General features: G+C 47.7%; 1 protein-coding gene across 5 annotated transcripts in view; it reads right to left on the reverse strand.

Annotated features, from left to right (window-relative positions):
* SLC16A9 (solute carrier family 16 member 9) overlaps positions 1–14,526 on the reverse strand; it is a 34,818-nt gene extending 20,292 nt beyond the window's left edge. Inside the window, exons 1-2 of one of the 5 annotated variants that reach the window (XM_054034745.1) lie at positions 14,389–14,526; positions 3,347–3,412 (exon numbers count right to left, since the gene is read on the reverse strand). The gene's annotated coding sequence lies outside the window, so the exon portion shown is untranslated. Of the gene's footprint in view, positions 1–3,346; positions 3,413–3,573; positions 3,606–10,086; positions 10,181–13,865; positions 14,290–14,388 lie in introns of those variants that run through there. The other 4 variants (XM_054034744.1, XM_054034746.1, XM_054034743.1 and 1 more) reach the window with 4 other exon arrangements.
* Positions 14,527–22,276: the final 7,750 nt, after the last annotated feature.

Genomic DNA, 22,276 nt, shown 5'->3' on the forward strand with positions numbered 1-22,276 from the left:
CCCAGGGTCCGACCGTGGGGCAGTGGTTGTTGACCCACCCACTCCCGGCTCTGGCCATGTGGCCCTGGACTCCAGCTGCGGGGCTTCAGCCTCCAGCCCCTGGTTCCAGCTGCATGGCAGCAGGTCCTGGCTCCTGGCTCCAGTAGCAGGTGCTGGCCACAGGCACCGACCCCCAGCCCCAGGGCAGCGAGCTCCAAGCATGGGGCTTTGGGCACCAACTCCTGGGTCTGGCCATGGAGTTTCATTCGGCCTGTGACTCCCCAGTTCCGGCCATGCAGCGGCAGACGCTGGCCCCAGGCTCCAGCCACACAGTCCTAGCCCCTGGTGCTGATCCCTTGCCCCAGCTGCACAGCAGCAGGCACCGACCCGCAGTTGTGTTCCCAGGCTCCGGCCATGATGGGAGCTGGTCCTGGGTGCTGACCCCTGGCCTGGCCGCACAGCAGCAAGCACTGGCTCCAGCCACACAGCAGCAGCGCTGACTCCTGGCTCCAGTCACGCACTCCTGGACTCCGGCACCCAGCTCCAGGCTCTGGCCGCATGGAGGCAGGCACTAGCCCTGGGCGCTGACCCACAGCTCCAGCTGCATGGCAGCAGGCTCAGGTACCTGGCTCCAGCCACACAGTTCCTGTCCCCAGCTCTGGGTTCTGATCACGGGCACTGAGCCCTGGCTGCATGGCAACAGACACCAGGCCCTGGCTCTGGCCATGCAACAGCAGTGCTCATCACCCACCCCCATTATCCCTGGCCCTCGCTGCCTCCCACAGCCCTGTATCCATCTCCCCCCTTTTCCCCAGGACCCTGCTGCCTTCCTGGTCTCACATCCATCTCCCCCTACTGCCTCCCCCTTCGCCCCCCACCTCCATCCAGGGCTTAATGGGTTCTGGGGCTTGCTGAGAAAAGTGATATTAACAATTATGCAAGTATCACTTTTCACAGCAGATTGACTAGCTATCTGTGAAAAGTGATACTTGTATGTTTGTCAATATCACTTTTCATAGCCTCCCAGGTAGCTATTAAGTGGGCTGTGATATTAACATATATAATGTCTCACAGCAAGCCTCACCACCCACTAAGCCCTGCATGGGGGAGGGGGGACGGCGAAGGGGAAGGCAGCATAATTTTTGTTATTGAGTTTACCAAAAAACCCTACAAATATACATTACAATGATTTGGATGTGAATCTGTGCACATTTAATTATTTTTCCTAAAGTTAATTGAGTATTTTAGGAAAAAAGTAGTGCGGCCACCAGTAAGAGTTGGTGGCTGCACTCTGAGGCCACCAAAAAATTTGTTGCGAGAACCCCTGAACTAGTCTACACTTGCTAACACAATCATTTGATTCTTGTAACCAAAAGTATTATTTACACATAGAGCTGAACTTGTCAAAACAAAAACAAAACAAAACAAAAAAACAACAAAAAACAAAAATCCACACAGCACAAAGGTTCTTGGACAGTAACCAAGCAACACTGCACAGGAACAAAACACTCCTTAGCATTTCTTATAAAACATGCACAAGATGTAACAATACATGAAATGTCAGTGATAAGCCATTATATTTATTTTTATATATATACACACCATACACACACACACACACACACAAACTTACATCACTTAACTTTTTTTTTTATTGCTCCATCTGGAGGTGCCTTAGTTACCATGAGTCCAATTGTACAGGGCTCAAAAGGAGGGGAAAATTAATAAAGATAAAACTGCTCCAAAAACAACATAAAATAGCTTTCTACAAATAAAAATGTCACAGATTTGAATCTATTATCTTGGGGCTAGAAATGAGTACAAGGTCCTTATGGAAAGTGGGGTAATTTGCTTTCCAGTGGTGCAGAGTTCACTTTTTAATCCATGCAACACCACAAAGTATCAGACACTAACGATACTTATGTATACAAAGCCTGTCATGCAGCCCCAGACTGAATCTTGCCCACCCTAGACCTCAGGAGGTGTTATTGTGTGGGAGGGAGATTCCGTATTTGGGGCAGAAGTAACAGTAGAACTGGAAACAGCCCTCTGCTCATTCCTGCAAACGAAATGACATCTAGGGCACTAGAACTACCAAAACCACCACCTTAAGCTTATTGCTTTTATATGCTTTGGGAGCCTCAACCAGCAGGTGTAAGTTTCCTGAATTGCACATAAATACTGTATGTACCTGAAAAACTTGATCATGATTTAATATAAGTTTCCTAAGCAGGAGGGGTGCCAGGGTTTTTGGTGCCCTTGGCGGGGGTCCTTCCGCGCTCCCGGTCGTCGTCGGCAATTCTGCGGCAGGGAGGTCCTTCTGCGCTCCCGGTCTTCGGGGCACTTTGGCAGCGGGTCCCGGAGTGAGTGAAGGACCCACCGCAGAATTGCCACCAAAGACCCGGAGCACGGAAGGACCCCACGCCGCCGAATTGCCCCCGAGGGTGGCAAAATGCCGCCCCCCCCAAATCCTGGTGCCCTAGGCGACTGCCTAGGTCGCCTAAATGGAAGCGCCGGCCCTGTTCCTAAGACCTCCATCAGAGCTGCCACACTATGCAGAGGTCTTAAGATGCACATCACTAATGAGTATTTTGGGAAGGGTATATCTGACTTGTATGGGCTTCCTGAACTCCAGACAGCTAACTATACATTTAGCAGCCCTGTGAGATTCCTAATGTAGAAAAACTCCTTTTAGTAACAGATTGCCCACAGCTGACCAAAAGCACAATCCATCCTCCCCTAGACCAACAAGTATAAAATTCGGAGTTTCCAGGCCAAGCTATTTTAGAGTCATGAAGAGTCAACAGATAAATCACTACAGAGGTGACTAGGAGAAGTAATGTGTCCCAGTGGATAGTACACAGGACTGGTATGCAGGAAGCCCAGCTTCTAATCCTTCCACACGTGACCTTGGGCAAGTCACTTCGCTAGTCTGTGCTTCAGTTTCCCTATTGTAAAATGGTCATAATGATACTGACCTCCTTTGTAAAGTGATTTCAGATCTATGTGCAAACTGTCTAAGTAGAACTGGGTATTAAGTTTAAATCACTGGGAAGAAGGTGCTGTGATAGTGAGAAACAAAAACAGCAGCAGAGAAGTAACTTAGAGCATGTCTGCAAATCAAGCAACATAGGGAATATATACTTTTTCTTCTCCATTAAAATTCAAAGATATTTTACAAAAATAATAAAGACAGACAAAATTTAAATGCTCAGAATTGCATACCTCTTAAGTGAAAATTCAATTAAGAAATACATTATGGAAAGCTCACAAGACAAAAAGTCAATATCATTTTTACAGATGTTCATTACTGAGACATGGGAAATGGTGGGAATAGAGATGCAATTGATTTAAGAAGTACACTTACAGAAGATGGTCTAGACTCCTTCAACCTTCTAGAATATATTACTCCAGTTCCACTTGGTAATTCTACCTGTGGGGAAAATATTAAATAAAAAGTTCTTCAGCACAAACAGCCGACGGCTAGCATAGTAAAACAAATATGAAAGTCTGATCTCTTGGTGAAGGCTTGATCCTTTTTTTAAAACACACTACTAGGAACTTCAAAACTTATTAGAGTGGAGAAATACTGACCCTCTCTTGATCAATTAGGGGCTGACAGCAACCTTGGACCCAAGAAGAGAAAAATACAGGCCTACAAACATAAAACAAACTTTGACCACTCTAGGGCTCTTTAGGAATGATTTACAGGGTTATAAGACGACAGACTGTCTTAAGAATATATTACTATCAGTTATAAATCAAGGGCTTTTTTCTTTTTATTTTCTAAGTTTCTCTCATAACTTATTGTTAGTAAGTGTCTCTTGATGTGTTAGCTGCTATCAACTCTGTATTATTTGTATGCAGATGTGTTATCATATAATTGCAGTTTTGATCAACAGCATTTAAAAATAGACACATTTTCTGTAGTCAGAACCCTTCAAACTATATAAAATGGTACCTTCTCATTTCTGCAAAAGATTACACACACAACTACTGAAGGGTTTGCAGAAATCTTCTTGTATTAAAATACCATCTATGATTTGCATTTTTGTGCTCAACATGAATAGATATAAACTGTTCGGGAAGGACAGGCAGGGCAGAAAAGGTGAGGGAGTTGCATTGTATGTAAGAAATGAGTATGACTGCTCAGAGCTCCAATATGAAAATCTGCAGAAAAACCTGAGAGACTCTGGATTAAGTTTAGAAGTGTGAGCAACAAGGGTGATGTCATGGTTGGAGTCTGCTATAGACCACCAGATCAGGGGGATGAGGTGGACAGGTTTTCTTCCGGCAACTAGCAAAAGTTACTAGATTGCAGGCCCTGGTTCTCATGGGAGACTTTAATCACCCTGATATCTGCTGGGAGAGCAATACAGCAGTGCACAGACAATTCAGGAAGTTTTTGGAAAGTGTAGGGGACAACTTCCTGGTGCAAGTGCTGGAGGAACCAGCTAGGGGCAGAGCTCTTCTAGACCTGCTACTCACAAACCAGGAAGAATTAATAGGGGAAGCGAAAGTGGATGGGAACCTTGGAGGCAGTGACCATGAGATGGTCGAGTTCAGGATCCTGACACAGGGAAGAAAGGAGACCAGCAGAATACGGACCCAGGATTTCAGAAAAGCAGACTTTGACTCCCTCAGGGAACTGATGGGCAGGATCCCCTGGGAGAATAGCATGAGAGGGAAAGGAGTCCAGGAGAGCTGGCTGTATTTTGAAGAATTCTTATTGAGGTTGCAGGAAAAAAACATCCCAATGTGTAGAAAGAACAGTAAATATGGCAGGCGACCAGCTTGGCTTAACAGTGAAATCCTTGCTGATCTTAAACGCAAAAAAGAAGCTTACAAGAAGTGCAAGATTGGACAAATGACCAGGGAGGGGTATAAAAATATTGCTCAGGCATGCAGGAGTGAAATCAGGAAGGCCAAATCACACTTGGAGTTGCAGCTAGCAAGAGATGTTAAGAGTAACAAGAAGGGTTTCTTCAGGTATGTTAGCAACAAGAAGAAAGTCAAGGAAAGCGTGGGCCCCTTACTGAATGAGGGAGGCAACCTAGTGACCGAGGATGTGGAAAAAGCTAATGTACTCAATGCTTTTTTTGTCTCTGTCTTCACAAACAAGGTCAGCTCCCAGACTGCTGCACTGGGCAGCACAGTATGGGGAGGAGATGACCAGCCCTCTGTGGAGAAAGAAGTGGTTCGGGACTATTTAGAAAAACTGGATGAGCACAAGTCCATGGGGCTGGATGCGCTGCATCCAAGGGTGCTAAAGGAGTTGGCAGATGTGATTGCAGAGCCATTGGCCATTATCTTTGAAAACTCATGGCAATCGGGGAAGGTCCCGGGTGACTGGAAAAAGGCTAATGTAGAGCCCATCTTTTAAAAAGGGAAGAAGGAGGATCCAGGGAACTACATGCCAGTCAGCATCACCTCAGTCCCTGGAAAAATCATGGAGCAGGTCCTCAAGGAATCAATTCTGAAGCACTTAGAGGAGAGGAAAGTGATCAGGAACAGTCAGCATGGATTCACCAAGGGCAAGTCATGCCTGACTAACCTAATTGCCTTCTATGAGGAGATAACTGGGTCTGTGGATGAGGGGAAAGCAGTGGATGTGTTATTCCTTGACTTTAGCAAAGCTTTTGATACAGTTTCCCACAGTATTCTTGCCAGCAAGTTAAAGAAGTATGGGCTGGATGAATGGACTATAACGTGGATAGAAAGCTGGCTAGATCGTCAGGCTCAACGGGTAGTGATCAACGGCTCCATGTCTAGTTGATAGCTGTTTTCAAGCAGAGTGCCCCAAGGGTGGGTCCTGGGGCCGGTTTTGTTCAATATCTTCATTAATGATCTGGAGGATGGCGTGGACTGCACTCTCAGCAAGTTTGCAGATGACACTAAACTGGGAGGAGTGGTAGATACGCTGGAGGGTAGGGACAGGATACAGAGGGACCTAGACAAATTAGAGGATTGGGCCAAAAGAAACCTGATGAGGTTCAACAAGGACAAGTGCAGAGTCCTGCACTTAGGACGGAAGAATCCCATGCACTGTTACAGACTAGGGACCGAAGCAGTTCTGCAGAAAAGGACCTAGGGGGTACAGTGGACGAGAAGCTGGATATGAGTCCACAATGTGCCCTTGTTGCCAAGAAGGCTAATGGCATTTTGGGCTGTATACAGCAGATCGAGGGACGTGATCATTCCCCTCTGTTTGACATTGGTGAGGCCTCATCTGGAGTACTGTGCCCCTACAAGGAGGATGTGGAAAAATTGGAAAGAGTCCAGCGGAGGGCAAAAAAAATAAGTCATGTGCTCCAGCCCCCCTAATCATGAGGAGAGGCTGAGGGAACTGGGATTGTTTAGTCTGCAGAAGAGAAGAACGAGGGGGGATTTGATAGCTGCTTTCAACTACCTGAGAGGGGGTTCCAAAGAGGATGGATCTAGACTGTTCTCAGTGGTACCAGATGACAGAACAAGGAGAAATGGTCTCAAGTTGCAGTGAGGGAGGTTTAGGTTGGGTATTAGGAAAAAGGTTTTCACTAGGAGGGTGGTGAAGCACTGGAATGGGTTACCTAGGGAGGTGGTGGAATCTCCTTCCTTAGAGGTTTTTAAGGTCAGGCTTGACAAAGCCCTGGCTGGGATGATTTAGTTGGGAATTGGTCCTGCTTTGAGCAGGGGGTTGGACTAGATGACCTCCTGAGGTCCTTCCAACCCTGATATTCTATGAAAGTGGTGCATATTGCAATATTTTCAAGAAAGACTACTTTGCAGACACAAACAAAACAGGGAAGTTCTCAGAAAACTAATAAAATACTAAAAGTGGTGATTGCACTTAAAATATGGTTAAAATATTTATTCTGCTATGTTCTCTAACAATTCATGCCACAAAATATTTTTCTATGATGAATATTTTTCTCTACATTTTAGCTGCAGTGTCAAGCCTTTAATTTCTATTGTGTTGAAGCTCAGAAACTTGGCATACAGGCTCAGCAAAAATTGTTTAAATCAGTTGTTCTTGTTCCAGACATTAAAGAAAAAAAAATGTCTTGGTCACAAATGTTTTGTCATGCTCTAATTGAAAATGGGGGGGGGGAGATTAAAAATCTGGATTAGATACTCATCTGGAGTAAATCTGCATAACTCCAGTGACTTCAATGCAACTATGCCAATTTATACCAGCTGACAATTTAGCTTGATACACTTTGGAAACACTTACTTTGCACTGTGAAGATATTTTTTGCTTTATTTTGGTAATTAAAATTAAAGGTACTTAATATAGGCACATTATTCTTTTTCCTAAACATATCTTTTACATTGCAATTAACATTAAATCCTATAAACTGATATCAGTGAAAGCGTACATCCTATCATTTACATAATAGTTCCATTTACATATCAGATTTTCTTTACTAATAAGACAAAGATATTATATTGATTTACTATTTTTACCAAGCACAATCAAAGCCTCTAGCAAACTTTATTATGCCATAGTCACAAGCTGATAAGCCTGATTTTGTCCTCATCCTAAAATACTTGAGTCATTTCTACTTTAAAATTTGTGTTTTCTACGCAACAGATTTTTTTGGTATCTGATTTGAGGTAATCTGGACACACCATTTTTGAGATAGAGATCTTAGAAAGAAAAGAGATGTTAGATGTAACTGCCAAACTTTAAAAAAACAGCTTGTTCAAGAAACTTCAAATGTAATTTATTTGAAAGGTCTTGCTGAGATCAAGAGCACAGGACTAACTTTAACGAGTGTGCAGCCATACTTGAGAAGTTACTCATGGTTGAATTGGAATCAGAATGTTTCATTGGGCACCAGCAGACTTTTAATGAATGCCAAATGACACACAGACACCTATTTTTTTAAATTAAGTCTTTGGTCCTTTTCCTTGGGGGGAGAAAAAAAAAACAGCCTTCAAAGTCTAAACATATTAGCAGGAAGTTTGTCAGGGATTACTTTGAAAACAAAACTCTTCCTTGCCATTCTCACAAGCTGCACTCTTACCCGATACACCCCAGCCACTGACAGCCAGATCTTTACCTCAATTACCAGTTGCTGGTATCTTCTCCAGTCATCACATTATATAGATGGGGACAGCAACAATGGAATTTTCATTCTCAGTGCAGTGTCCTCAGATACCTACTCCTGCCTTCTGTGCTGTCAGGAGAAACCTAAGCCAGCAAAGGTTCCCTTCACTCTTCCTTGAGGAAATAAAGTCCCATTGACAGGAATGTATCTCCTGAAAACATTTCTGTGTGCTGGAAAGATTCCAGTAATAAGAACCCCCTGTGCCATACTTGGCAACAGCACTGGCGGGAAGAGGAAGTGACTGTCCATCACTTCCATGTCCCTGGCAGCAGTCTGGTCTCACTGAGGTTCTCTCAAAATCAGACATGGAAGCTGTTGTACTTCTTTGCTGATAGAATCTCCAATGCTTCCCTGAACAGGGCATGCTGTAATGTAATATTTAGAATCATGCATAGAAGACGCCAGTGAGAGCAGAATCTTCACCAGTACCTCCTTGTCTGGAGATCTGCTGCCTCCACCTGCATGGGAGGCCCTGAAGATTTTGTTGCTATTTGTCTTCAGCCCCAACCGCATGCAGAAGGTACCAGCAGAATATACAAACACACATCACAAGCAAGGACAATTTTCACAGCCACACATAGGAGGGTCAATGACATGTCTTGAGCCAAGACAGGGAAAAGATAATGGACCCTAGAAAAAGGGGACAGGAAACGCTTAAATAATGGGACCTCAGAAAAAGACTTAGAAATCATGGAAGTTATGACTTCCATGAATACCATTACTAGGGCCCTACCAAATTCACGGCCATGAAAAACGCGTCACGGATTGTGAAATCTGGTCTCCCCCAATGAAATCTGGTCTTTTGTGTGCTTTTATCCAATAGTATACAGATTTCACAGGGGAGACCAGTGTTTCTCAAATTGGGGGTCCTGACCCAAAAGGGAGTTGTGGGTGGGGGGGGGTCACAAGGTTATTTTAGGGGAGGCAGTATTGCCATCCTTACTTCTATGCTGCCTTCAGAGCTGGGCAGCCGGAGACTGGCAGCTCTTGGCCGGGCAACCAGCTCTGAAGGCAGCACCCCACCAGCAGCACTGCAAAAATAATGGTAGCAATACCATACCATGCAAGCCTTACTTCTGCACTGCTGCCTTCAGAGCAGGGCTCTCAGTCAGCGGCTGCCACTATCTGGTCACCCAGCTCTGAAGGCAGCAGTGCAGAAGTAAGGGTGGCAAAACCATACCATGCCATCCTTACTTCTGCGCTGCTGCTAGCAGTGGCTCTGCCTTCAGAGCTGGGATTCCAGGCCCAGCCCGCAGCTGCCGCTCTCCAGCTGCCCAGCTCTGAAGGCAGCGCTGCCACTAGCAGCAGCTCAGAAGTAAGGATAGCAATACCACAACACCCCCTACAATAACCTTGCGACCCCCACACAACTCCTTTTTGGGTCAGGACCCCTACAATTACAGCACCATGAGATTCCAGATTTAAATAGCTGAAATCATGAAATTTATGATTTTTTAAATCCTATGATCATGAAATTGACCAAAATGGACTGTGAGTTTGGTAGGGCCCTAACCATTACAAAAATTCTGCTGTCTAAGCAATACAAGGATGCTTTGAGATTACAATGTATTACCATATGTACATATGGGAAGCAGGAAGGCAACAGCCAAAAGAGACAGAGTATCAGCATAAATCAGGGGTAGGCAGCCTATGGCACACATGCCGGCACATGAGCTGATTTTCAGTGGCACTCACACTGCCCGGGTCCTGGCCACCAGTCTGGGGAGCTCTGCATTTTAATTTAATTTTAAATGAAGCTTCTTAAACATTTTAAAAACCTTATTTACTTTACATACAACAATAGTTTAGTTATATATTATAGACTTATAGAAAGAGACCTTCTAAAAACTTTAAAATGTATTACTGGCACGCAAAACCTTAAATTAGAGTGAATAAATGAAGACTCGGCACACCACTTCTGAAAGGTTGCCGACCCCTGGCATAAACCATAACAGGCAGATGGACTCCTATTTCCCTAGTGACTCCTGTAGACCTATAGAGCTCCTAAACTCACCTTGGCTTCTCTCTCCCCTATCATCAGCTCAGAGTGCCTGAAGTGTTTCCAAGCTCTACAGGAGTCACCAAACACTGGCAGATCCTGCCGTCATTCTGGCTCCCTAGTCAGCTTCCTTGAGTTATTCATTCTCTAGCTTGATTTCCACAGCAGTTCTAGACTGGTCTCCCTGCTGCTTTTTTTTTTTTTTTTTGTGGTTGTTGTTGGTTTGTTTTAAGTATGCAGCCGCTGCTAAAGCATTCCTAGAGTTTGTATCAGGCCCATTGTTTCAGCAGGCATAATAAGCAGATCTGCAGAGAATCAATATAAGAGTCAAAGTATGGAGTCTGTTTGAGTAGTGAAATGCTGAGGAACCAAGTCATGGAGCCTGGCTGGGAAGCAAAAAAGACCACACAACATTAAGCTCCAGAGGGTTCCCTGGTTCCCTAGCTGCCTGAATATCAGTCATCTGCAGATGTTAGGACCCTGTAGGCTATCCTGCTCCCCTATCCTCCCCTATCCTCAAGGTATAAAAGCATTTTTTTAAATGTGTGTAATATACACAAAAAGAAAATTCATAGATTAAAAATGTTATTAAGATGGAATTAATGTTAGAAATACATCTCAGTAATTTAAGGGTAAAAGCAATCTTTCAAGAACACTGCAATCATCAAAAAGCCATTAGAACAGAGGTGAGCAAACTACAGCCTGCAGGACCCTCCTGCCCGGCCCCTGAGCTCCTGGCCCCTCCCCTGCTCTTCCCCCTCCCCCGCAGACTCAGCACGCCGTGCTGCCGGCGCAATGCTCTGGGCGGCCAGGCAGCACAGGTGCAGCGCCGCAGCCTGACCCCGTGCTCTGTGCTGCGTGGTGGCGTGGCTGGCTCCAACCGGGCGGCATGGCTGTAGCGCCTCCAGCCACCAGTGCTCCAGGCAGCTCGGTAAGGGGGCAGGGACCAGGTGGGGTTGGATAGAGGACAGGGGAGTTCGGGGTGGTGGTCAGGGGGCGGGCTGTGGATAGGGGTTGGGGCAGTCAGAGGGCAGGGTTGAATGGGTGCAGGGGTCCCAGGGGGCAGTCAGGAAGAAGAGGGGGGGTTGGATGGGGTGGCGGGGAGGCCATCAGGGAATGGGGGGGTTGGATGGGGCAGGAGTCCCGGGGGGGGGACATCGGGGGGCAAGAAGCAGGGAGGGAGGATGGAGGGAGATAGGGGGCGGGGGCCGGACCACACCTGGCTGTTTGGTGAGGCACAGCCTCCCCTAACCGACCCTCCATACAATTTCTGAAACACAATGCAGCCCTCAGGCCAAAAAGTTTGCCCACCCCTGCATTAGAAACTAAAAAAAAACCAAAACAAAACAAAAAACTAGTGGATTTAAAATAAATCCAATCACTTGAAAAGTATGGAAATACAGTAGTTTAAGCACTTTAACTGTGTATCTTAAACTTTACATTTAGAGGAATTAGCATCAGAATTTCCCATTATGTAAAACATTAACCTGGTAATCATAAATTTTAACAGCCACAGAAGAGACCCAAAGGAGAAAATGTTTCATAAAAGCTTTATGAAATCTACAGTATGCTGTTGTGACATCTGACAGTTGGAGACAAAACCAAGTTAGCAGAGGTTTAAAATGCAATATTGAAAATGAGCAACACAGAGGACTGGTTTTGTAATTTGCCTCATCACAACGCTAACTTCATTTAATCCAGTGCTTTTATCTAGCTATATAAATATATATGAATGAACTTGGCCTATGGTAAGTGTGCATATGGTAGGTACATTAACTCTAAGCACAAGGATTCCTGTATGTGGAACATAGCATCTTAATCAAGGGAATAAAAGCCTTCAATTTACTATTTGTCTAGCTACGAATTTGTAAAGTATATTATTTTCTGTTGACAGTATATGGCTGCAAAGGAAGCAGAGGTCAGCATAACAAGTTCATGATTAAAACTAAATCATTCCATGTTCGCAGGGCATTGGTACAGAGTTAAGAGAATACGAGTACCTTAGCGTACATTTTCATACTTTCAAATGGTAGAGGTTTCTCTGAAGTTGTATTATAACTCTGAATTTCAAATTATTCCTTAATTACAACATTTTTGTAGTTTTTACTTTAAAGTTACTCATATGCACTTTCTACCTTCACTCCAGCTTACAATTTTTAAATTTAAACTTCCATAAATTTCACTATTTCCCCTCAATTTCTCTTTTCTGTACTTACCCCCTCCACTCTCTCTCTACTTTCCCTTTGATAAGTAACCTCTGAGGTTCAAGAAAAAGTAAATAGTTTCTTCCACTACATTTTTCTGTAAAAGAAAATTATCACCAAATGAATCAAGGATTTTTACTCCAATTACCATATAATAATTTTCTTGCACAAACTACATCCACATAAAGAAGCATCAACATGTTCTTAGATGAGCTGACCTCAGATACATCAGTCTGCTAAGTATAACCAATTATAACTGTTTTCAAATTCTGATCACTCCACCAAAAAAAGTGAAAATAACTAACAGTCAGAAACAGGCTACTATTAAAAATAATTTTAGAAACCATATGTATTAAGAATGGTCCTTTGACTTCCTTTAATAGTAGATGTCAGTTGCAAAGGTCAAAAGCTGACAGCTGTAGCCTTACATATCAGAGTCCATATCTGTTCCTTCTATTGTTGGTTCTCTCAACAAGTGCACAGGTCCCTTTTCTATTAATTGATGCAATGTTTTATAGCCACCAATTCTCATGGTCTTCCTCCCCCAATACAAATCTTCCTCCTTGCTGGTATAGAGAGCAAAATTACATGACCTACCCCAAATCCAATTTTGGATGATAAAAGTTTACACAAAGAGAGACACACCTAGAGATCATTAAAGCAAGTCTCCTCTCAGATTGCTTAGTTCCCAGATTCTTCTTGTCTACCTGTTCGGGATGTTACATCCCTAGTGTGACATCTTGGAAGAAAATGTTGTTGTTCAGTTCAGTCTGTCCCATTCAAGGATAAACAGAAACTAGACACTCCCTGTGCTCTTGGTTCCCCTACACAGAGTGTTGAAAGATATTGAAATGAATTGGATTTTTTGCTGCACAAGTTTTGTAAAACATAATGCTTTCTATTTTCAGCCATCACTATCCAAGCAGAAGCAATTGTGAAATTGCTAAATACATTATTACTCCAAATCTAACACCAGTACAAATTCTTTATCATGCTGATTTAGGGCAGTAACATGTCAGTGTGCAGTAAAAATACCATACTATTACTGTACTAATATATGCTACCTAGAAATAAGAAAATATATAAAAATAATAATAATCGTCTACACTTTTGTAGCTTCTTGCATTAGAATGCTTAGCAATGCTTCAGAAACTTTAATGAAGTCTCATAGCGCCCCATGCAAGGGAAGAATTAAACCTAGTTTTATTACAGATTATGGAAAATCTCTATTGCAGTAAGGCCTGGACCGGGCTGGCCTCGACACACTATATGCAAGACATTATAAAAACATATCAGAAACGTCAGTCCTATAAGTAGGATAAACTGAGGCACTGTGCTAGGAAATGCTTTACCCAAAGTCAAATACCAAGCTGGGGGCAGAACCAGCAACAGAATCCAGGGATCCTGAATCTTACATTCCTTCTTCTAACGACTAGTGACTACTGCTTTCCCTATTTAGGGCATACGTTTACTGCACAAAAGACCCTCATATTATACTAGTAAAAGCCAATAGAAGAGAAGTTTACACCCAATCAACTGTGCAAAGACAGACTACTTATGCCTGCACTTAACTTAAATCCAAAACACTACCTCAACAAGCGCTGTCATCGCCTCATTTCAACCCCCCAAACTCGAGGGCATCCGGAGTTTCGGCTCTCTCTCTGTCTCTTGTCGGCCAACCAGCAGCACTCCGGCTAGTGCACGCCCGGCTCTGACACTCACATGCTACCCGAGATGAACCGAGCATGGGGCGGCCGCCCTCAGCTACCCCTTGCCCTGTAAATGTTGGCAGTACAAGGAGTCACCCAGCGGGGCTCGCCTGGGGCAGACAGAAGAAGTCAGTGCGGCTGGGGCATCTCTGTGCCCGGCCCGGGCAGGCGGGCGGGCTCCGAGGCAGGGGTGGGCGCGCGCGCTCGGACAGGGGCTGCGGCCCCGACCCGGGGCGTGCTGCAGGGACTCGCGGAGCGGACCCGTCACCCCCTCCATGGGCTGCCCGGGAGCGCGCGAGGCTCCCGCCGCACAGCCCGCAGCGAGGCTCTGCAAGCCCCGGGCACTAGGGCAGGGGCGATGCCGCCATCGCCGCTGCCCCGGGCACTGGCCCCACCCGCGTTACCTGCAGCCCCGCTGGGTGCAGCCAGCAGCGCATCGGGGACGCGGCGCAGCCCGGCACCGGCTGTGACAGCGGAGCCGCCGCCGCCTATTTATGGCCGTGGGCGAGCGGCTGCCGGCGCATTCAGGGCAGGGGCCGCTGCTGCGCGCGGGGCCGGACCCCGGGCCGGTCCGAACCGGTTGGAACTAAGGAGGAAGGCGGAGGCGGGCGGTAGGGGCGCTGCAGCCGCCGCCGCCCGCCCCGGGGCACCGAGAGCGGCCGGCCGGCGGGAGAGCCCTGTGCGGGGCTGAGCTCGTCGGCGGGGTGCGCCCCCGGCTGGTGTCCGTCTGCCCCCCGTGTCTCTTAGCCCCCCCCGCTAACCGCTGCCAAACCCCAGGCAACCGCTCGCTCGGCTGAGCCCGGGGGACGCGCTTCGGGGAGATGCCACTGGGTGACTCGGGCCCGCTCACCGGGCATTGTTCCCCCGCCTTACAGGTGGGAAACGGCCTCTAGTGAACTCGCCCAGCTGTGAAGCTTCAGGCATCGAGAAAGTCTTGAATTGTTTCTAGCACAACTACAACCACGGAACCCCGGCTGCCTAGGGGGCTGTAGACTTCTGGGCGGATGACCAGATCTCCACCTATTATCAGGCCCACCCCCACTCTTAGCAGCGCTCTCTTTTTTATACAACTATACTACACCCCCCTTCCCCCAATTAAAGTCCCTATTTTTCACACTTGGTGTCTGGTTACCCTAGCTCTTAGAGCCCCTTACAGCTCACTCCTGCAACAGGAAAAAGATGGTTACTTATCTCTCCTAACTGTTGTTCTTCAAGATGTGTTGTTCAGGTTGAGGGCCAGTTCCAGCTTTTCTGCGGCACCAAGCTGCAAAAAAAAAAAAAAAAAAAAAAAAAAAAAGCCGATTGGCGACACTTCTGCGGCAGTTCAATCGCGCTGCTCCATTCTTAGGTGGCAGGTCCTTCACTCCCTCTCTTCCTCTTTGGGCAGCTCAAAGGGGAAGAGAGGGACTGAGGGACCCGCCACCGAATTCCCATCAAAGACCCGGAGGTGCCGCCCCGATACCGGACAGAATGCCGCCCCTTTGTATTGGCTGCCCCAAGCACCTACTTCCTTTGCTGGTGCCTGGAGCCAGCCCTGTTCACATCCATTCCAATTAGGTGTGCGCATGTCACATGCACGGACATCAGAAACTTTTTCCCTTAACAGCTCCCATCAAGATGGCAGAGGAGCCCCCTAGAGTGGCTCCCTTATTGCGCTATATATAGTACCCTGCTGGCCCGACCCCCTTCGATTCCTTCTTGCTGTTGACTCCGAGAGAGGGGAAGGGGGGCAAGTACTGTAATGGACGTGAACAAACCTCTTGTAACGTGTTCTTCAAGATGTGAAGTAACCATCTTTTCTTCTTCGAGTGATTGTTCATGTCCATTCCAATTCAGTGACTTCCAAGCTGACCATTGGAAGTGGGTAGGAGTCAAGGAATGATTGATTGGAGGACAGCCCTGCCAACTGCTGCATCATCTCTGGCCTGTTGGTTGATGGCATAGTGAGCTGTGAACCTATGCACTGAAGACCAGGTAGCTGCTTTGCAAATTTCATGGATGGGTACCTTCATCAGAAAGGCAGTCGGAGATGCTTGCACTCTCATTGAATGGGCTGTGATTGGTGGAGCTGGAACCTTAGCCAACTCATAGCATGTGTGAATGCAGTCTGTGATCCAGAACAAGATGCGCTGAGAACATTCTGGAAAGCCCTTCTTTCTATCGGCTATGGCCACAAACAGTTGGGTTGATTTGCAAAAAGGTCTTGTGCGCTCTATGTAGAATGCTAGGGCTCTTCAAACATCTAGCATGTGCAAACTCTGCTGCTGCAGGCTTGTGTGAGGCTTTGGAAAAAGCACAGGCAGACAAATGTCCTGTCCCATGTGGAACTGGGAGACCACCTTGGGAAGGAATCTAGGGTGCAGTCTAAGTTGCACCTTGCCCGTATGAAACACCATATAAGGGGGTTTGGAGGTGAGAGCGTTTAGTTCAGACACTCTCCTCGCCGATGTAATGGCCACCAAGAACGCTACCTTCCATGAAAGGTAGAGGAGGGAAAAAGTGGCCAGGGGCTCGAACGGTGGGCTCATGAGCTTGGAGAGGACCAGGTTCAGATTCCAGGTTGGTAGTGGTGGTCGAGAGTAAGGGTACACCCTCTCTAATCCTTTGAGGAAACACACCACCATGGGATTTGAAAACACTGAGCACCCAGATTCTCCTGGATGGAAAGCTGAGATAGCCATCAGGTGTACTCTGATGGATGAAAGTGATAGGCCTTGTTACTTGAGGTGAAGCAGGTAGTCCAGAATAACTGGGATAGATACCTGGAGCGGTAACAGACATCTGGGTTCACACCAGCAGGAGAACATTTTCCACTTGGCCAAGTAAGTTCACCTAGTGGAAGGTTTCCTGCTGCCAAGAAGTATTTATCTCACTGGTTGAGAGCACTGGCTCTCCATCGAGTTTAGCAATGGAACTTCCAAGCCATGAGGTGCAGGGACTGTAGGTTTGGGTGGAGGATGTGCCCGTGGTCCTGAGTGATCAAGTCCTGATACAGGGGTAGGGCTATTGGGGCCTCTACTGAAGTTTGAGGAGCGTTGTGTATCAATGCTGACGTGGCCAGATCCAGGCAAGCAGGATCACCATTGCTCTGTCCCTGCATATCTTGAGCAGGACCCGGTGGATCAGCGGGATTGGAGGGAAAGCATACTTCAGACCCTCACCCCACTGCATTAAGAACGCGTTGGAGATGGAGTCTGGGCTGTGGTTTTGAAATGAGCAGAACTGAGGGGACTGTTTGTTGTCCTTGGTAGTGAATAGATTGACTTGGGGATAACCCCACTTTTGGAAAACTGACTGCAGGACATCTGATCGGACTGACCACTCATGAGCTTGGAAGGACCTGCTGAGGCGATCGGCCAGCTCATTTCTTACCCCAGGGAGGTAGGATGCTTCCAGCTGTATGAACCGGGCTATACAGAAATCCCAGAGGAGAAGAGCCTTGCGGCAGAGGAATGAGGAGTGAGCTCCACCCGTTTGTTTATGTAGAACATGGCGGTGGTGTTGTCTGTCAAGACTGTCACGCTGTGACCTTGCAAAGTGGCGTGAAAGGTTTGATAGGCCAGACAAACCGCTCTGAGCTCCTTCGGATTGATATGGAGGGGTATCTCGTCCTGTGACCAGAGATCTTGTGTTCTCAGATCCCCTAGGTGTGCACCCCAACTCAGATCCGACGTGTCTGTTACTAGCGTCAGTGAAGGTTGGGTTGTGGCGAAGGGGACTCCCGCACAGACTACTGGTTGGTCCAGCCACCAACGCAGAGACTCTAAGACTTGCCTGGGTACCGTTACTATCATGTCCAGGATGTCTTGTGGCAGGCAGTAACATGATGCAAGCCATGCTTGTAGGGGCCTGAGCCTCAGTCTGGCATGCTTGACTACGTAAGTACAGGCTGCCATATGTCCTATTAACATCAGGCAACCCCTGACAGTTGTGATGGGGTATACAATATCGTCTTGACAATTTGTTCTATGGCCTGTAACCTGGGTTCTGGGAGGCTTGCCTTTGCCTGTACTGAGTCCAGAACCGCCCCTATGAATTCTATCCTTTGGGTCGGTATGAGTGACAACTTGCTTATGTTGAGAAGGAGCCCCAGGCTGTGAAAGGTGTCCCTGACCAGTGTAACGTGGGACTGCACCTGTTCTTTGGAGCGTCCTGTCAGCAGCCAATCATCGAGGTACGGGTACACACTTGAACCTGTCTTTTGCGCAAAAAAGCCGCCACCACCGCCGTGCACTTGGTGAACATACGGGGGGCTCTGGAAAGGCCGAATGGGAGCACCATGAACTGGTGATGCTTGCAGTTTATCACAAACCATAGGAAGCATCTGTGTACCAGATGAATGGCAATGTGGAAATAGGCATCCTTCATATCAAGGGCAGCGTACCAATCTCCTGGACCCAGTAACGGGATGATAGTGCTTAGGGAGACCATGCGGAACCTGAGCTTGACTATTAATTTGTTGAGTCTGCGAAGGTCTAGAATGGGTCATAGACCCCCCTTTGCCTTGGGGATTAGGAAATAACGGGAGTAAAATCCCTTTCCCCTTAGCTCATGGAGAACCTTTTCTACTGCCCCTATATCGATGAGCAATAGTACCTCCTGCATAAGGAGTTGCTCATGAGAGCGGTCCCTGAAGGAGGATGCGAAAGGGGGGTGGGAGGGAGGGAAGGAGGAGAACTGGAGGGAGTATCTCACCTGTACCGTGCGTAGGACCCAGCAGTCCGATATTATACAGGACCACGCACAGTAGAAGTGGGATAGCCGGTTTAAAAACTGTGGGAAGGGATCCTGGGACTGGATTGGTAGGCTGCCTTTGTGCATGCTGTTGCGGGGTGGTCACCCCGCTCCTGCCCTGAAGGGCTTAAAACAGCCATGGGAGAGGGCTGAGGTGGGGAAAATCTGGGCTGATGAGGAAAGAGCCACAGCTGGGGCCACGCCCCAATCAGGTCACAGCTGGCCCTATAAAAGGGCTGTCAGCCAAGAGCTCAAAAGAGACTCTCTCTCTCTCGCTTCATTGAGAGAGAATGACCTGGCTGCTTGGGAAGCTGAGAAGGGTACCTGAGGTGGAGCAGTGCTGGGGAAGGGCAGAGGGAGCTGGGGAGCTCCAGCCTAGCTAAGCCCCAGGAGAGCCCACAAAAAGAGTACTAGGGCTGCAGAGGGGCAGCCCAGATATAGGCAGAGGCAGCTGGTCCAACCCCCCTTGCCGATGATAAGTGGTTTACAGACTGCAGTCTGTCCCAGGGAGCGGGGGCTAAATGGGGACTGGCAGTAGCCACTAAGGCAAGGGGAGGATAGCGGGTTGGGGGTTCCCCTGGGTGGGGAGACCCAGAGACGAAGAGGTTACTGCTGGGGGCAGAACCCTGGTATACAAGGGCACTGGGGTCCGGGATGGACACGGGGGCCAACAGCAGGCGAGGCATCAGCCGGCAGAGGGCACTCCGAAGCTGAAAAAGAGCTAATTCCCTGGACAACCAGCAGGAGGCACCCCACCAGTGAGTTGTCGCCCCGCCACAGTGCCTTCAAAACCCTTGCTTGTTTCCTGGCTGGGGCTTATTTGGGCTTTGGTTAGACGCGTTGTTCGACGGTCTGCATCTATTATTTCTGCCTCGCCTGTGGTAGGAGTCTTGTCTAGGGCGAGGTTGATATTGCCTCTGCTGTGGAGGTTGAGGCTTGAAGGGCTTCCTCTGGGTTGCTGGTGTATGCATCCCCAGGGATTTCATTGTAGCCCTGGAATCCTTCAGGCTATGCAGCCTGGAGTCCGTTTGCTCCAAAAAGAGGCCAGAGCCTTCGAAGGGGAGGTCTTGAAAAGTGATTTGGACCTCGGGAGGGAGGCCTGATGTCTGTAGCCATGCTGAACGCCTCATAATCACTCCTGATGATATGATTCTGGCCGCAGAGTCAGCTGAATTGAGGGAGACTTGCAGAGAGGTTTTGGCTACTGCTTTTCCTTCCTCAATTAGCACAGAAAACTCTGCATGTGAATCGTGTGGCAGGCGATCCTTAAACTTGGACATGACATTCCAAGAGTTGAAGTTGTCTGTTAAGAATGGCCTGTTGGTTGGCTATCCTGAGTTGCAGGCCTCCCGACGAGTAGACCTTCCTGCCAAAGAGGTCCAATCGTTTGGTCTCTTTGGATTTTGGTGCCAAGGCCTGCTGACCCTGGCGTTCTTTTTCATTTATGGCTGACATGACCAGGAAGCAGGGTGGAGGGTGGAAGAACAAGAATTCATAGCCCTACGTATTTTCTCTCCACTCCCCTAGCCATTGGGGTAATAGAAGCCGGGGTTTGCCAGATTGTCTTAGAGATAATCTGGATAGTCTTGATCAGTGGCAATGCTACCTTTGAGGGACCTTCCGGAGCCAGATATCAACCATCGGATCCTCAGGCTCAATGGCCTCTTCCACCTGAAGGCCCCTATTAAGGGCAATTCAGCGGAGAAGTTCTTGATGGGCTCTATGGTTGATAGGTGGGGGACCTGATACAGATGTACCAACCACTGCTTCATCACCACTGCTTCATCTGGGGAGGACGAGGACCTGTGCTGCGGCTGGTTGCCATCGTCCTGACCTTCTTGTAGTCCCCCATAGTCCTGGGCCATGTTGGGGCCTGTCAAGGCTGTCGCTTCTTGAGAGGTAGACTGTGCCGCTTGAGGTCTTGGGGTCATGCCTCTCGGTAATGGTGCACACAATGGACCTGCCTCTGCCAGCTGCTCTGGGGGATCTAAGGTCGGACTAGAGAGTGTGGCAAATTGCCACTCCCAAGAGACAAACCATGGGAGACAGTTTCTCCCTCATACCTGCTGAGCTGAACCTGTTTAGTGGTGGGTCTCCCTTCGGAGATCCTGTCCGCTACAATTGGGCTAACATCCCTGGGTTCCCCACTGTAGCCCTCAGAGTAGCTCTCCTCCATACGTCGTATTGATGTCTTGCAATCAGCTGGGGAGGCCCGTGGGGAACTGGGCACTCCTACTGATCAGCAGACTCCCAGCGCCTCCTGTCAGAAATGGGTCAGGGATCTGGCTTTCACAGGGTGTGGGTGTGGGGGATGCACTCCGTACCGGGGCAATGGATTGTGGGGGAGCTCCCTGCATTAACTCAGTTTTCCGCATGACCTGAGACAAAGCATTAATCAGGATGCTGAGGGGCTGGCGATTGTATTTTCCCATATCCTCCCCTAAATTCACCAGCTCCTTCCAAATCATGTTCCTAAGGGTCTTCTTGGGTCGGTGCTCTCAGAGTTGTGGGAGGTAGGGGAATTAGGATTGTGAGGGTGCCTGGCAGAGTGAGGACCATTATTTGTAAATGTGATAGCCTGCACGGGCTCTGAGGTAAGTCTTTTTGCGGACTTGTCTTTTTAAGACACCAGTTTCTCGCAGCAAATCTCCTGCCTGTTTGATTTTTGCCACGAGTTCACTCCAGGTTAGGTGTTCTAAATCCACAGTCCCCATGGTCAATTTTGTCTGAGAATTTAGACCTGCATAAGTGCTCTGTACTAATTCATGTCCCTGATACTGGAAAGTGATAATCCCATTCTCTTCTGTCTGGGGTAATGAATCAGAGAGAGCTGCCAGCATTTTCTTTCGAATTAGGTAAGCTTCTGAGGCCTCTCCTGGTTTCTGCTCTTCCATTATATACACTTTCTTAAGGGAAGACACAGGCAGTAATATTTTAAAAGCACTTATCATCCATTCCCGGGGTCCAGTGGCAGTCCGCTCCCAGTCTAGAGCATCTGCATCACAAGGAGAGGCACATAACTAAGACAATTGGGTTAAGTCCATGCCATCAGCAGAGGGGTACATTTGCCAAACACGGGCCAGCCATGCAATGGCTGTGTCATGGTTCAGTGGCCCCAGTCTCTCAGCAATAGTCTTGGCTTGATTAGGAGACCACCTTACTACGTCCGTGACTAGCTCTGTTGTGGGAAGATCGGCTCCTGCAACTATGTGTTTAACCTCCCTTGTGGAAACAGGGCAAGAGTATACATGTGTGGCCAATCAGGGTTGAATGGGTTTTTGGGGACAGCATCGGGGGTATCTTTATTTTCCCAGGGGGCTCCAAATCACAAACCTCTCTTAACCTTACAGCTGCTACCACCCCCTTATGGGCACTAAGTTGGGCACGCAATTTACTAATCTTTGCCTCACGCTCCTGATGGTCTGCTGCTGCCTTTGCTGTCCTGTTCTCTTCTGCCAAGAAGCGAGTTGCTGCTCTTCCTTCTTCTAACAGAACTTTTGTGTGTGTTAACTCTTTTCTATACTGTTTTGCATTCCTACTTGCCTTGTCTCTCTCCTC

This window comes from Malaclemys terrapin, chromosome 7, assembly GCF_027887155.1.
Source record: "Malaclemys terrapin pileata isolate rMalTer1 chromosome 7, rMalTer1.hap1, whole genome shotgun sequence".
Lineage (NCBI taxonomy): Eukaryota > Metazoa > Chordata > Testudines > Emydidae > Malaclemys > Malaclemys terrapin.